The sequence below is a fragment of the Antechinus flavipes genome, chromosome 5, assembly GCF_016432865.1.
Source record: "Antechinus flavipes isolate AdamAnt ecotype Samford, QLD, Australia chromosome 5, AdamAnt_v2, whole genome shotgun sequence".
NCBI lineage: Eukaryota > Metazoa > Chordata > Mammalia > Dasyuromorphia > Dasyuridae > Antechinus > Antechinus flavipes.
In genome coordinates this window covers 35,921,751-35,937,371 of record NC_067402.1, presented here as the reverse complement: position 1 = coordinate 35,937,371, position 15,621 = coordinate 35,921,751, and the positions used below count along the sequence as shown (strand labels likewise).

The 15,621-nt window shown below is 34.6% G+C and overlaps 1 protein-coding gene across 1 annotated transcript in view; it reads right to left on the bottom strand.

The window, feature by feature from the left end:
• ANKRD28 (ankyrin repeat domain 28) overlaps positions 1-15,621 on the bottom strand; it is a 165,703-nt gene that overhangs the window by 106,770 nt on the left and 43,312 nt on the right. The window lies entirely within an intron of this gene.

Sequence of the window (15,621 nt, the reverse complement as noted above, 5' to 3'; positions counted from 1 at the left end):
AAAATAGTGTGCTTTTAACATTTTCCACTAAAAGCCACAAAGAAATCTGGTATCCTGGTATACTGCCTCTGCTGACTAACATCCCTTTATGCAAGTAAACAGTTCCAAACAGCTTAAATGTTTTCATATGTTACTATATAGAAGCCATTTAACTCTTTTCATGCTTAACCAGAATTGTTAAAAATGGATTATTTCCTTGCAAAACGAATATCAGTATTTAGGGATTTAGAGATAAGAGTAAATTTACAATCAAATATATAATAAAACAGATATTTAGCTAGACACACACTTAGGCTAAACTTCTGTTACTTACACAATTTTGATAATTATGGAACCACAAATATTCTGTAGGAAATTTCAAGCCAGAATTTCCACTTTTTTTTCCTACTAACTGCATAGTACTAGCAAGTGTATAATCTCCTTATATCTCAGTATCTTCATAAATAAAACTGGGATAATAATGGTTCAGCCAGTATATATGTAAATACTGTAAAAACTATGTAAATGATTTTATTATCATTATTAAAGAAATGAGAGTCTTTTGTGATCTTGTAAATTTATCATTTTGTATCTTTTAAAAAGTAGTTGTGTTTCCCCCTAATATTCACGAAGTGCCTACTATATTCCAACTATTATGCAAAATGCTAGGGATACAAAAAGGGAGGAAAGACCCTGTTCTCAAAAAACTCATAGTCTAATATGGGGGAAAACAAGATATGACAAACAGGATATGACCCCCCCCCCAAAAAAAAAGACAAAAAAATTCTGGAAATTCTGTTCTTTGATATATACGTGTGTGTATATACGTGTGTATATGTTTATTATTGATTTTAATCCATGACTGCTGCATATTAGCAAACAGGCACTGTTCCTCTACTAGTGCCAGAAAGATTCTTCTCTACAACAGTTCAAAAGCCATAGCTATATCATGCTGCATCCCCACATATAAGAGAAATGAAGGAAAGAAGTTAGGTTACCTATATAAGATATCTCCCAACTTTAAAGATCTCAGTCACATCATATGAAGCAAAGCCTTAAGAATGTGTATTACCTTAATGAAGTGAGTTCTTAGCTTATGGTTCAGGTGACAGACTAAGAGAATAAGGAAGGGAGAAAACATTATACAGCACTATCTATATGCCAAGCATCCTCTCATTTGATCCTCAAAACAATTATCACAATTCTGAAAGATGAGAAAACTGAGATAAACAAATTAAGCAACTTGCCCAGGGTCATACAACCAGTAAAGTTATCTGAGGTCACATTTTAACTCGGGTCTCCCTGAGTTCAGACCCAAGCTCTATTTACTGCCCCTTTAAAGTCCCTCAATCAAGCATATTATTTTAATTTGTACTCAGGTTTTACTCCCTCCTTAAGAAGTGACTTCAGTACCTGGGCTCCCAGTTTTAATCCACCACAACATTTGATCTCTTAGTATGACCCCACCTTGATGCACTTTTACTCATATCCCAACTTGGCCTGAGGGGGAACTGGAAGACTCCTTGCTTTTCACTGCCACTTCCAGACTCTCCCTTTACCATCATCACTCAGTAACCGCTTCTTAACTTTCCAAATTTATCACCCAATCCATGCAGGCTCCCACACAACCACCAACCTCCTTTCTTCCTCAGTTCAGTGTCTGGCTGTATCACAATCTTTCTCTCCACAACTCCTGCTCTCACACTAGAGATTACACAGACACACACACACACACACACAGACACACACACACACACACACACACACAAGAGAACACACACATTGGTTGCTGTTTCTTCAAATGTCTTAACTTCATCTGCTCAATTCCCACGACCTATTTATTCCTTTACGTCATCTCAGCTACGCACAAAGGTGGTCATGTCCTTAACAAGGTTATCACAACACATATGGTTCATTTCCATGTTAACTCAGAAATTTCTTTCTCATCATAATTTCTTATTATACCCACTTTACCTTCTGCCTTACAAACCTAATTTTTTTTTTTTCAGTCTCCCTATGACTTCTATTCCCTTCATCTTTCGGTTCTTTCCTAGGCTCTCACTCTCTACTGGCTACAGTCTTTCCTACCTTAATCCCATCTATGAACCATTCTCTTCTCTCTTCTTATCCCTAATCAAATCTTGACAAAGTCCCACCATATGCCACTTTCACTGATTGGAGCTCAGGAAAATCAGGATCAGTGCTAAGTGGATCCACTAACACTTGTTACTTGGATTCTTACTACAGCAAGGCAAAAATTCTACAACTCTCTAACTGGTTCAATCAATATCCCACTCCCCAAAGTACTGTTCCAAACACTCAAGTTTTCCACTTCACTTTGTTCATTCCATCCCTCCCTTCTAAGAGTACTTCACCAAAAAAGGTCACCCTTATGTCCTCTTTCTCTTCACTCAACCTCAGTTAATCACAAACATATTTAAGTTTCAACTGTAAAATAGGGATCTACTTCCAAGAATTATTGTGATGATCAAGCAAGTTAATTGTAAAGTGCTTAGCATAGTGCCTAGCACGTAGAAATATATACATTGATAAATACAGACCCTGGAGTCAGGAGGACTGGAGTTCAAATAAGACCTCAGACACAATACTTACTAGCTGTGTGACTCTGGGAAAGTCACTTAACCCCAATTGCCTAGATATAGATAGAATGAATGAATTATGAATAAGTAAATAATTGATTGAATAAAAAAAAAAGTAAAAATCTTACTTTTTGATACTATCATACTTGACAGGCATCATCTTTACTTTTCCTCCATTTTTCAGGGTTAAACTCCTCCAGAAAACAATCTACACAATTGTTACCTCTTTCATGTCTCTTCTAAAACCTTTTGCATTCTGGCTTCCCAGCTCGTTATTAAACTGAAATAGCTTTCTCCAAATATCAATGATATCTACTTATCGATCTAAATGGCCTTTTCTCAGTTTTCATCCTTTCTGACTTCTCTACAGGATCTGACACTATTGAGTATCTTCGCCTTTTAGTTACTCTCTTTTCATTTCTTTTCATCTTCCTCCACCCCTCTTTTCCTGTTTATCTCTTCTGATTCTCCTCAATCAACTGTTGCTTTGTCATCCTCATTTGCTTGCTCTTCACCCATGTCATGCCCACTAGGCATCACTGGATACTAACGTGTCTTCTTGCCTTTCCCCTTGATATTATCTTAATGATCATCTCTATGCAGATGTTTCCAAGATCCATAAATATCCTTTGTTCTCTCTTAAAGCCGGTCTCAGCACCAACTGCCTTTTAGACACCTTGAACATTATGTCCCTTAGGTTTCTCAAACTCAACAGTGTCTAAAATACAACTCATTTCTTCTTACCTTCTAATACTATCATCCTTCTGGCCAATCAGGTCAACAATCTTGGTCACATCCACAACTCCTAACTTTCACTCACCCCACATAGCTAATCTATTATCCAATCTTATTTCCTCCTCCATGCCTCTCATATCTACCTCCTTCTTTCCCATGGTACAGTCAACACCCTAGTTCATATTTCATTACCTTTTGCCTAGATAAATTCAATAGCCTTCTAACTAGTCTCCCTGCCTCAAATCTCTTTGTGACAGCTCCCCCTAAGCTCAATGGCTCTCCATTAAACAAACTATGGCATGCCAACATACTCCTTAAAGAGGTCAACCCCACTAATCAAAAGTTAAAGACATAGAGTGATATAGTACTTGGGTACTATATGAACATAAATACAAAATATTCTTTCTACAAATACAGATCTAAATAATAAAAAAATCTAAATTTAATTTGAATAGTAATTGCTCGTTTTTAGTCTAAACCAAATACAATAAAAATTACAATGCTACCTGAATTAATTTACTTTTTCAATTCCATACCAATCAAATGACCAAAGGATAATTTTATAGAGCTAGAAAAATAAAAATTAATCTTGAGGACTATAAGGTCAGGAATATTAAGGAAATTAATGGGAGAAAAATCAGAAAGAAAAGGACCAAAAAGTGTCATATTAACCCGTACCAATGCAATAGTCACCAAAACAAGTGGTTAAAAGAAGTTAATCAACGGATTAGATCGTCTATAATATACACTAAAAATGAGAATTGTGTAGCCTAGGATCTGATAAAATTGAATATCCTAACTCTGGGCAAAAATTCGCTATTTTTCGAAAATTGCTGGGACAACTGGAAAACATTCCAGAAACAAAAAAAGATGAATAAACAAAGTATAGACTAACATCTCACATCATTTAGAAGTTTAGCTCCAAAAGAGTTCACAACTTAGACATAAAGGATTATATATTAACAAATTACCTGTAACCTTATGAAGAGGAAAAATTCATGACCAAATAGAAAAGGGTCACAGAAGATAAAATATATAATTTTGATCATAAAATTAACAGGTTTTTACATAAATAAAATAATGCGGCTAAAGTTAGAAAAGAAGCAGGTAAATTGGGAGGGAAGAGGAATTTTTTATTAAACAAGTTCTCTGATAAAGGTCTCATTTCCAAACTATATAGAGAACTGACTCTCTAATAAAAATAAATCTTTCTCTGTCATGCCTCAGTTTTCTTTTATTGCCTTGATTCAGTTTCCCTAATTATCCTGACTCAGTCCTGCCTCGGTTTCTCAGCTCTGTAAAAGTCCCCTCCCTCTTTATCAGAATACTTGATAAGGATAAAAGATCTGATGTTTTAGAATATCAGAATTCCTCTACCCATCCCAAGCTATTAGAATGTCAGATACTGTCTTATCAAGATGCCTCTCCCCATGTCCAGGGTGCTTCCCCCTGATTATGTCATCCCATCTCTGGTGGCTCACCCCACTCTGTCAGAGTCCAGTTCCCACTCTCAGTACCCTGACTCCGCCCCTGCCTCAGTCTACCCTCTGTGTCTGAGCCACGTGTATATATGTCATTGAGAACTCTGCTCATTTAGCCCTGGGACCAAACCATGGATCCAATTTGATCCCAGTATGTCTCTCCATTTAATAAACTATTAAATACTCTCTAATCTCTATCTTGCTCAGTTTCTCCAGCATTACATTTCCAATGAAGAGTTTTTTAGAGGAAGAAATTATCAAATATGTATATTAAAAAAACAAACACCTAAATCACTAAGGAGATAAAGAATAGAGCATTGGCCCTGGAGCTAGGAAGATTTCAGGAGTTCCATTCCGAGGCACTTACTAGCTAGCTATGTGACTCTAGGCAAGTCAATTAACCCTGTCTGCCTCAGTTCCCTTATCTGTCAAAGGAGCTAGAAAAGGAAATGGAAAACCACTCTGGTATATCTGCCAACAAAACCTCAAATGGAGTCACAAAATGTTGGACACCATCTGAAACTACTGAATAACAATAATAAAAATCTTTACGTATTAGAGAAATGCAAATAAAAATTCTGAAACTCCACATCATATCTATCAGATTGGCAAAGCTGACAAAAAATGAAAATGGCAAATGCTGGAAAGGCAATAAGAAAACAAGTATATTGAGGCAGAACTGTAAACTGGACCAGACAGTGTGGAAAACATTTTATGATAATGCCCCCCAAATGCATATCCTTTGACCCAGCAGATTTATACTCAGATATCAAAAGAAAAAGGAAAAACTGAAAACTGAAGGGATATCTATCAATTAAGAAATGGCTAAATAAATTATGGTATATAAATGTGATTTTTTTATAAGAAATGATGAAGGGAATAGTTTCAGAAAAAGCTCGAAAGACTTGTATTATTGATGCAGAGTGAAGTGGGTAGAACCAAAAGAATTAATTTTGATAGTAAAAATAATGTAAAGACAACCAACTCTGAAAGTCTTAGGAAGACTAACCATTATTCCAGAGGAACAACCACCTCCTGGTAAAGAGCCTTGAAAATGCAGAATGAAACATTTTTGGGGAAGGGGGAGACAATGTAGAAAGTAGTAGTTTTTTTTTTTTGGGGGGGGAGAAAGCACCTATTTGTATATACCAATTTGTAACAAGAGATTTTATGTTTCTTGCTTTAGGGGGGAAAAAGGGGGAAATATTAACTTGAAAAAATATAATGCAGCAATGTTCTGAAAAGAATACAAATAATAATAAAGAATACAATAATAATCCTTTGATTTCCCCACTAATTTATTCCTAAAGCATAATTCTTATGAAATATAATACTTTGCACAATTCCATAATTAATTTTTTAAATTACTGACATTTGGACTTATTAATTAGTTTTTAAATAATGAGCCTCAGAAATCACCACTGTAATGACTAATACTTGTGGCAATAATGGCCAATTTCAGCAAGAAAATCATAATATCTAACTCATTGTTTCCCAACTAGCATGCTAAAGACATTACTCATATATCCTGGCAAACATTTCCCCCCACAATTCAGTTCCTGTTTTTCCTTCATAGATCGATTAATGCTATTCTAAATATCTTTTCTTTTGTTAACACTCATCCTTCTTTCACATCTTCCTTGCCTAACTAGAACTTTATAATGAAAGGAGCACTATACTTGAACCTTCCAAGTCCTAGCTTCAGTGTCTCTAGCTGTATAAAACCTTGCCAGTCACATAACTTCTTTTCTTCATGTGCACTCTCCTCATTTTTTTCTCATATAAAAAAGATAATATTTATACTACTTGTATACTTAAGAAGCCGCAAAATACAAAGTATTTTGTATATCATAAATTCAATCTTAATGAGTTATTTTTACTACTATTCTCAAAGAATTGTATCAAATAAGGTAAATCTGTAGCCTAAAAGTATTCTCTTTCCTCTACACGGTCCTAATGAATTTGTCATTGTCACTCATTTTACTTTCTTCTTTTTCTCAACATTATTGTAAATGCAGTTTTTTTTTTTCCAAAGGACTTTACACGTTCCTGAATTTTCTTTTGGTGAAGTTGTATTCTCTTTTTGACTCTTCTCCATACATTCACATCAAATCAATTTTAACAAAGTGATTTTAAAAAATTAATCAAAAGAATGATAAGCACTAAACTCTACAGCACCTTGAGCAATTAAGTCATTGGATCCCAATTTCTTCATCAAACAACGAGTATAACACTTATGCTATCTATATCTCAGGTTTAACATTAAGGTAAAATGAAATGCATAATGCAGCACTGAAAGTGCATGAATGTCAGATACTAGGAAGGCAGCATGATGTAATATAAAGGCAAAAGCTTTTTCACTAATTGTCAGATCTTGTGTTAAGTTAATTCTCCTCTTTATAAACAAGTCACCTAAGGTCCATGACCAAACCTAAATCTCTTTATGATCCCACAACTGTAATCAAGGACTGAAAACCTATCAACCTATCCCAATTTAATTCTCAATGGAGTTCCTAACAAATGTTTCACAAATGGAACACAGAACTATTTTTATATAAATTTATTACAAATGGTAGATAATCCCACTAGGGGTACAGATAATTGCCAAGAATTAATTCAAGCAGGACAATACCACAACACATATAGGAAGACTCCACCTACAAAGAACTTTTAAGCATACTAGTGAATTTCAAAGTAACCTGCAAATAGCGGCCTCAATTTTGATAGTCATATTTCTTTCTTTCTTTTGTTGCTGAAGCAATTGGGGTTAAGTGACTTGCCCAGGGTGACACAGCTAGGAAGTATTAAGTGTCTGAGGCCATATTTGAACTCGGGTCCTCCTGACTTCAGCACTGGTACTCTATCCACTGCACCACCTCATTGCCCTGATATAGTCATATTTCTGAAACAAATTATTAAAACTTGAAAAAAAATCACTATCCCAATGCAGTAGTACAATTGTAATGCCTCTTTTATCTAGTACCATCACAGAAATAAACTGTTCCAGATAAGTCAATTTTCCAGTTAACTTTTTAAACATCATTTTAACATTTTTTCTTTTACAGAAATTTTTCCATAGTATTATTCTTTCTTTTCTTAATTGTTGTTTATCCTTCATTCTTGAAGAGGACCATGATGACTTCAAGGAGGTGGCGCCATGATATACAAGTGAATTGGACTTGAGTGAGGGAGGGCTATGCAATGTCACCTGCCTCACTTTCCCTTCTGAAGCCATCTGGCCCAGTGTCAAGATATAGACCAAGATGAATGGAGAGACCTTTTCTTAGTAAACTGAAAGCAATTTTGTTGATGACTCTGGGTCATCATTATCAACATCAATTATACAGTGAACTCAGAAGAATTAGACTGCATTTCCTAATTTGATAAAGTGTACAATCTTGAGCAAATGAAATCACTTCTCAGTTTCAGTTTCCTCAATTACTAAACAGAACTGATACTACTACTTAAACTTTCCACTTAAGCCATAATGCATATGGCAAGATGTTCCAAAAGTCTTGATATAGTTTTAAGCTCCTAAAGCTTATAGCTTTTATTCATTTCTTTTTCACTTATGACCTACCAAAACTTAAAACTGAGGATTTTTGGAACATATAAACATATAAATATCTCAGGGCATGATATTTAAGCCTTGAGAGCTATTGTGGTATATATTCTAGTTGCTGTTTATATTATTTCCTTGAACCTAGCTGTCAGGTGACACCTTTCAGTAGTATCAATATGTTCCTTTCTAGGAACTTTCCCCACTTCCTATTCAACTTACAACATTGTCTCTCTGTTGTGCAAAAAACTAAAAGTTGCCAAGGGAAAGAATGTTATCAATTTTGTTAAGTCAGTAACTTGAGTCTCAAATGCTTTTATTAGACTCTGGGTGTAGGATGGCTATACTTCTTTCTTTCTAGATTGAAATTCATTAGTTTTGTAATTTACTTTTGCTCAAAGATTGCTCAGAGACTTCTTCAACACTTGAAGTTCTGCAGTTGGGTGGCTGAAGTTCTCATAAATCTCATTGCAAGGTACGAAATAAAGTAGTATAAAATGTATACAATCCATATGCTAGCATGTCTATTGTCTCTATCATGAAACAGATTATCTTTATAGGAAACATAATTGGGTTCTGGTGATGTATTAAACTGTTCATCCTTACAAATGGACAGAAGCTTACCAATTGTAATGACAAAATTTGCCTCAATTTTTATTCGAAAATCAATGAGATGTTTAACTTCAGAATGTCAAAGTCACATATGCAAGTTTTAGTATGTGTCTTCCAGGGTTTTGCTTTAAGCTTATACATTGCCTAACACCACTATACAAATGATTCCCAAAGTATTTATACCTCACTCTCCTATGAGCTCCCAGTACCCTACTTGTAATGTTTTATAATATCTTCCACCTAAAATATGTACCTCTCCCACAATTTCTCCTTTTCAATGGTACCACTTCTTGTCCCATTTCCTCTTACAAACACATTATCATGAGTCATATCTTTAACTCTTCTCTCTCAACTCACACATTTAATCAATTAAATCCTGCCATTTTTAACATGATGTAACTTATGTCTGGGCTCTCTTTCCTTCACTCCCTCACAAACTGCCCCAAATTCATTAGTCTTCCCTTAATTCTTTTTCATTTAAAACTAGTTCCCAAGGCTTTCTGCCTTCCATGTAATTTAGCAATCTACGATCAAGTTAGTATTTTATAATGCCTGTCAAGTCAAGTTCCAGAAACTAGTGTTCAAGACTCCCTGCAATCTGACTCCAAACTTTGCCCTGTTTGCATATAACAGTGGCCCCACACTCCATATTCTAGCCAAAATGAATTATGTTCTTTCTTATGTCTCACTACATCTATTCATACCAGTAGCCCCCATACCTAAATGCCTCTTGGGGCCCATTCACATGCCTGTTTTCTTTCCAAGTCCAACTTAAGATGCCACCTCACTCCCTGATACTACCACTGAGTTAAAAGCAATTTCTTCTCTTGCTCTTCAAGTGTCTCATGGCATTCTGCCTCTACTTGTGCTCAATCTATTTGTCCTTCCTTCCTCACTTCCCACCCCGAATTAGATCATAAGCTACTTGAGGACTTTTGTTTTTGTGCCTTTATAATAGCAAGTACCTAGACTTCATAGACATTTGTTGAATGAACACTTAGTTGAATATTAATTCCACTGTAAACTGAATTGATAGAAATTTTATGCTACTTCTTTATAATCATCTAAGGTGCATGATTAAACCTAAATCTCTTTATGATCCCACAACTGTAATTAAGGACCTAAAACCTATCAACCTATCCCAATTTAATTCTCAATGAAGCTCCTAACAAATGTTTCACAAATGGAACCCAGAACTATTTTTATATAAATTTATTACAAAAGATAGATAATCCCATTGGGGTACAGATAATTGCCAAGAATTAGCTCAAACAGGACAATACCACAACACATGCATCTACTTGAATAAATACATTTAGATAGTTCTAAGAAATAGCATAGGCAGGGAAGACTATCTATCCACAAAGAACTTTTAAACATACTAGTGAATTCCAAAGTAACTTGCAAATAGTGCCTCAATTTTGATAGTCGTTATTTCTTTCTTTCTTTCTTTTTTTTTTTTGCTGAGGCAATTGGAGTTATGTGAATTTCCTATTTCAAAAATTACAGTTTATTATAAAGCTATTCTCATTTTTCATAATTGGTTCCCCAATAACATAACTTTAGGTGAAACACTGTGGAGGGCAGACACTTACTTCTAAGTAACAATATCATTAATGGAAAATAAGATTCCTGGCCAACTTAAATTCAGACTATGGAAATTTTAAAAGTTATATCATCTTTGTAGCGTTGATGTCGACTATCTTCTTCTTAATCTTCTTTAAAGAATCTTTTCTTTTCACTTGATAAATGGTCAAAGGCTATGAACAGACAATTCTCAGATGAAGAAATTGAAACTATTTCTAGCCATATGAAAAGATGCTCCAAGTCATTATTAATCAAAGAAATGGAAATTAAGACAACTCTGAGATATCACTACACACCTGTCAGATTGGCTAGAATGACAGGGAAAGATAACGCGGAATGTTGGAGGGGATGTGGGAAAACAGGGACACTGATACATTTTTGGTGGAATTGTGAATACATCCTGCCATTTTGGAGAGCAATTTGGAACTATGCTCAAAAAGTTATCAAACTGTGCATACCCTTTGATCCAGAAATGCTACTACTAGGCTTACACCCCAAAGAGATACTAAAGAAGGGAAAGGGACCTGCATGTGCCAAAATGTTTGTGGCAGCCCAGTTTGTAGTGGCTAGAAACTGGAAATTGAATGGATGCCCATCAATGGGAGAATGGCTGGGTAAATTGTGGTACATGAATGTGTTGGAATATTATTGTTCTGTAAGAAATGACCAGCAGGATGAATACAGAGAGGCTTGGAGAGACTTACATGAACTGATGTTAAGTGAAATGAGCAGAACCAGGAAATCATTATATACTTCAACAATGATACGGTATGAGGATCTATTCTGATGGAAGTGGATATCTTCGACAAAGAGATCTAACTCTGTGTTTCAATTGATCAATGATGGACAAAAGCAGCTACACCAGAGAAGGAACACTGGGAAATGAATGTAAACTGTTTGCATTTTTGTTTTTCTTCCCGGGCTATTTTTACTTTCTGAATCCAATTTTTCCTGTGCAACAAGAGAACTGTTCGGTTCTGCACACATATATTGTATCTAGGATATACAGTAACCTATTTAACATGTATAGGACTGCTTACCATCTTGGGGAGGGGGTGGAGAGAGGGAGGGGAAAAGTCGGAACAGAAGTGAGTGCAAGGGATAATGTTGTAAAAAAAATTACCCAGGCATGGGTTCTGTCAATAAAAAGTTATAATTACGAAAAAAAATAAATAAAATAACATTATTTTATGATTTAAAAAAAAAAAAGAATCTTTCCTTTTCTATCACTGAAAGTTTAGTGACAGATAGTGGAAATTAAAGGGATAAATTCCACATGTGCCCTGGTATGATGGGCTTTGGGGAAGGGAAAAAGGGATTTAGAAGAAAGAGCAAAGGTAAAAGTTAAGAGAGCAGCCATGAGTTCCTGAATCTGAAACTATAATCAAACTACGACCTCTCCTCATCAGCATTCTGGGTACATGTACTACCTACCTTATGCTTATAAAACATGAAAAGATGTACATAAAGTATAGAAAGAAGTGCTAAAACTTAAAGCACCATACAAATGAGTTAATGAATCATTCTCTATATGATTATTTTTAAGTATGAATCATAAAGATCTATAAAAAATTTATACTGCTTAATAAAGCCAGATTAAAAAAAATATCAGTTATGTAAGCGAATGAAGATATCTATGCATCATGACATGAATAATCTATATCTTTAAAACGGCTACAAATGTCCACTAATATCAACCTTATATTCAAATCCAAAGGAAAGAATTTCCTCTCCTTAATATACTAAACCAATATTTTACACAGAAAATAGAAATGATGTAATGGAAGAGAAAAAATTAGATCTACTAAGTTTCACAAAAATGAAAACTACTTAACCCAAATACTTCATATGCATGACTGCCTTCCAGGGGAATCATTATCACCACATATGTAACATTAGAGGTTTTGTAGTAAATAAAGTGCTGTATTTGGGAATCAGGAAGACCTTAGTTCAACTCCTGCCTCAGATTCTTACTAGCTGTATGATCCTGGCCAAGTTACTTAATTGTTTTATGCCTCAGTTTCCTTGTCAGTAAAATGGAAAAATAATGTTGTAATCCAAGAAAATAACTTATGCAAAGCACTTTGCAAACTTTAAAGGACTATATAAAAATCAGTCTAAGTATTATCTACACTTTTTACCAAGTATCAAATGAAAAGTCAAAGAAATGTTAATGCATTGTTCAGAGTTCTGAATAGGTTTGTCAATTCTGGAAAATATAAAATTACACCACCAAATTCCACAAATGATACATACTCTTTAATTCAGAAATACTACTACTAAGCCTATGAACTTATCTCTCAAAGAAAAGAAAAGGTTTATTTGTTTTTAAAAAATGTTTACAGGCACTCTTTTTGTAGTAGCATATACCTGGAAAAGAACTGGAAACTAAGGTAGTAATATGTACAAAAATATCTATAGTAGCTCTTTTCTGTAATAATTAAGAACTAGAAAGTAATGGGATGTACACCATTGCTCCCATTGTAATTTCCCAGAATTATTGAAGAATGGTTTTAGAGAATTCCGGAAAGTTTTATGAACTATTAGTAGAATCAGCAAAAAAGTACACATACGCACACAAATAATATTATAAAGACAAATAACTAAAATTGCCTCAAGAACTAAGAGAAATGCAATGACCAATAATTACATCAGAGGACCAATGATGCTACCAAGCTGCAGTGATGGCTTAAAATGCAGGAGACATGCATTTCTGACAAAGACTACAGGATTTTTTTCTGTTTGACTAACATTTATTACAAGGCTTGTTTTTTTTTCCCCTCACAATTGGGGAAAAGAAATACTAGTTAATTAAAAAATGAAATAACTAATAATGAAACAAAGGGAATGTCTATCAATTGGAGAATGATGAAACAAATGCTAGTATATAAATGTTAGAATTTTATTGTGTTTGAGTTTCAAAGAAATCTAGTAAGATTCTGAGAAAAATTTCTACAACAGTGTGAAGACAAAAATTTTGATCAATATAATCATGATTTCACAAAAGGAATCAAACATGTTATCCATATGGGACAGAGGTGATAGATTCAAGGTACAGAATAAAATAGATATTTTTCGACTTGGCCATTATCAAACTATTTTTGCTTGACTGCATATTTACACAGTGCTTCCTTTTGTTTTACAATTGGAAGAAATTGTATTTGAAAATATGTAAATAAAATAAAATTTTACTGTTTAGTTAATTAAAAAAAAATAATCACAAACAAAACACTCAATTTTGAGAGGCTGAAGATGACTTTTGTCATTTTTTTGGGTTTTTTTTGTTTCCAGAGTCCAGCTAGGTGGTACACTGGACTAGAATTTGGAGGATGAATTCAAATTCAGCCTCAGACACTTACTAGCTGTATGATCCTGGGCAAGTCACTTAACCCCTATATGCCTCCGTTTCATCATCTTTAAAAATGGGTATAATAGCGGTCATTCCCCAAAACATGCCAACCCCAGGACTACTGTGAGAAGAAAGAATATTTGTAAAGCTTTCTGCAATTAAACCTTAAAGTTCTAATAAACTTTTTTCTTAAAGAAGCAAAAATTCTAATTCAGAGGCAACTTAGGAAGGTTTGGATGAAGATATGCATAACAAGAAGTAAAACCAGAATAACAAATTCCAGTGACAACAAAAAAGACAATAATACTGAAAGAACTCCCATCAATGCAGTGAACAATTGTGATTTTGGAGGCTTGATACTCTTGTTCATAGCAATGAACAATATGTTCAATGGAGTATGTACTTAGATGTGGTTAACATAATTTGTATTGTGTAATTGTTATATGTTATTATATGTTAGGCAACAAGATTCTTTTGGAAGTCAGGTAGAAATCATTGGGAAGTAACGGATGTAGAAAAAATTTCATTAAGACTTTTTTTTTTAATAGAAGCATAATCCTAGTAGAAAACAGATCTGTTTGAATTCCTATATCGTCTAGTCTAGCACTTAGCCCATATCTGGTACATAGTAGTCCCCTAATAAATGCTTACTGACTGGTTGGCATGACTATAGTACTTTTTTTAAACAAGAAAAGAAAAATCCTGATACTTCTACCTCCTGATATGTTTCCAGGAGAACAGAAAATTCATTTAAATTCAGATGTGTTAAAATGGGCTCTTAACTGTCATCAACAAAAAGAAAACTGGAGCTTTCAAATTTAGATTTAAAAGCAAAGTTCGTTCTTTTTCAATACAAGATAGCCCAGTAAGGAGGAAAATAAGACCAAACTCATGAAGTCAAAAGGGGACAGGAAGATAATCCACTTGTTCCAAAGAAGAGAAGCAAGAACTGCTTTTAAAGAGAAGGGATGCTGAGAACCCACTTCAATCCAAAAATGACCTTCACACTCTGTACTTACTACTCCTTTGAACAGAAAACTCCAAAACACCAGTCTCAGTGGTGAGGACCTAATGATCAAAGGAGCTAGCACAGTTATGACTATGTTAGCATTCAGATGGATGGCAAAAGAGGGTGAAAATCATGTCCATGACAACACAGAAGTGGGCAGCAAGTCCTGACATGAGTTAGTGTAAGCATTTTTATTCTGACAGGGAAGAAAAGATGCTTTTTCAAAACTCCGACACAGAATTGTCTCTGTCCTTACAATTTTACCTTTCTATAAAAGTAGATGAAAGTGATAATGAGGACATTTTTACAGACTATGGAAAAAATTCCTCAGGACAAACATAGTCAATAAAAATTACTTAAGCACTGTACTATGCTAAAGTGATAGAGATACAAATAAAACACATTGCCATTAAGGAGTTTATCTAGCTCCTCTAATTCTTTTACTTCTGCTAATTATCTCCATTTCATCCAGGATGAATACAGAGAGGCTTGGGGAGACTTAAATGAACTGATGCTAAGTGAAATGAGCAGAACCTGGAGATCTGTATACACTTCAACAACAATACTGTATAAGGATGTATTCTGACGGAAGTGGATATCTTCGACAAAGAGAAGATCCAATTCAGTTCCAACTGATCAATGATGGACAGAATCAGCTACACCCAGAGAAGGAACACTGGAAAATGAATGTGGACTACTTGCATTTTTGC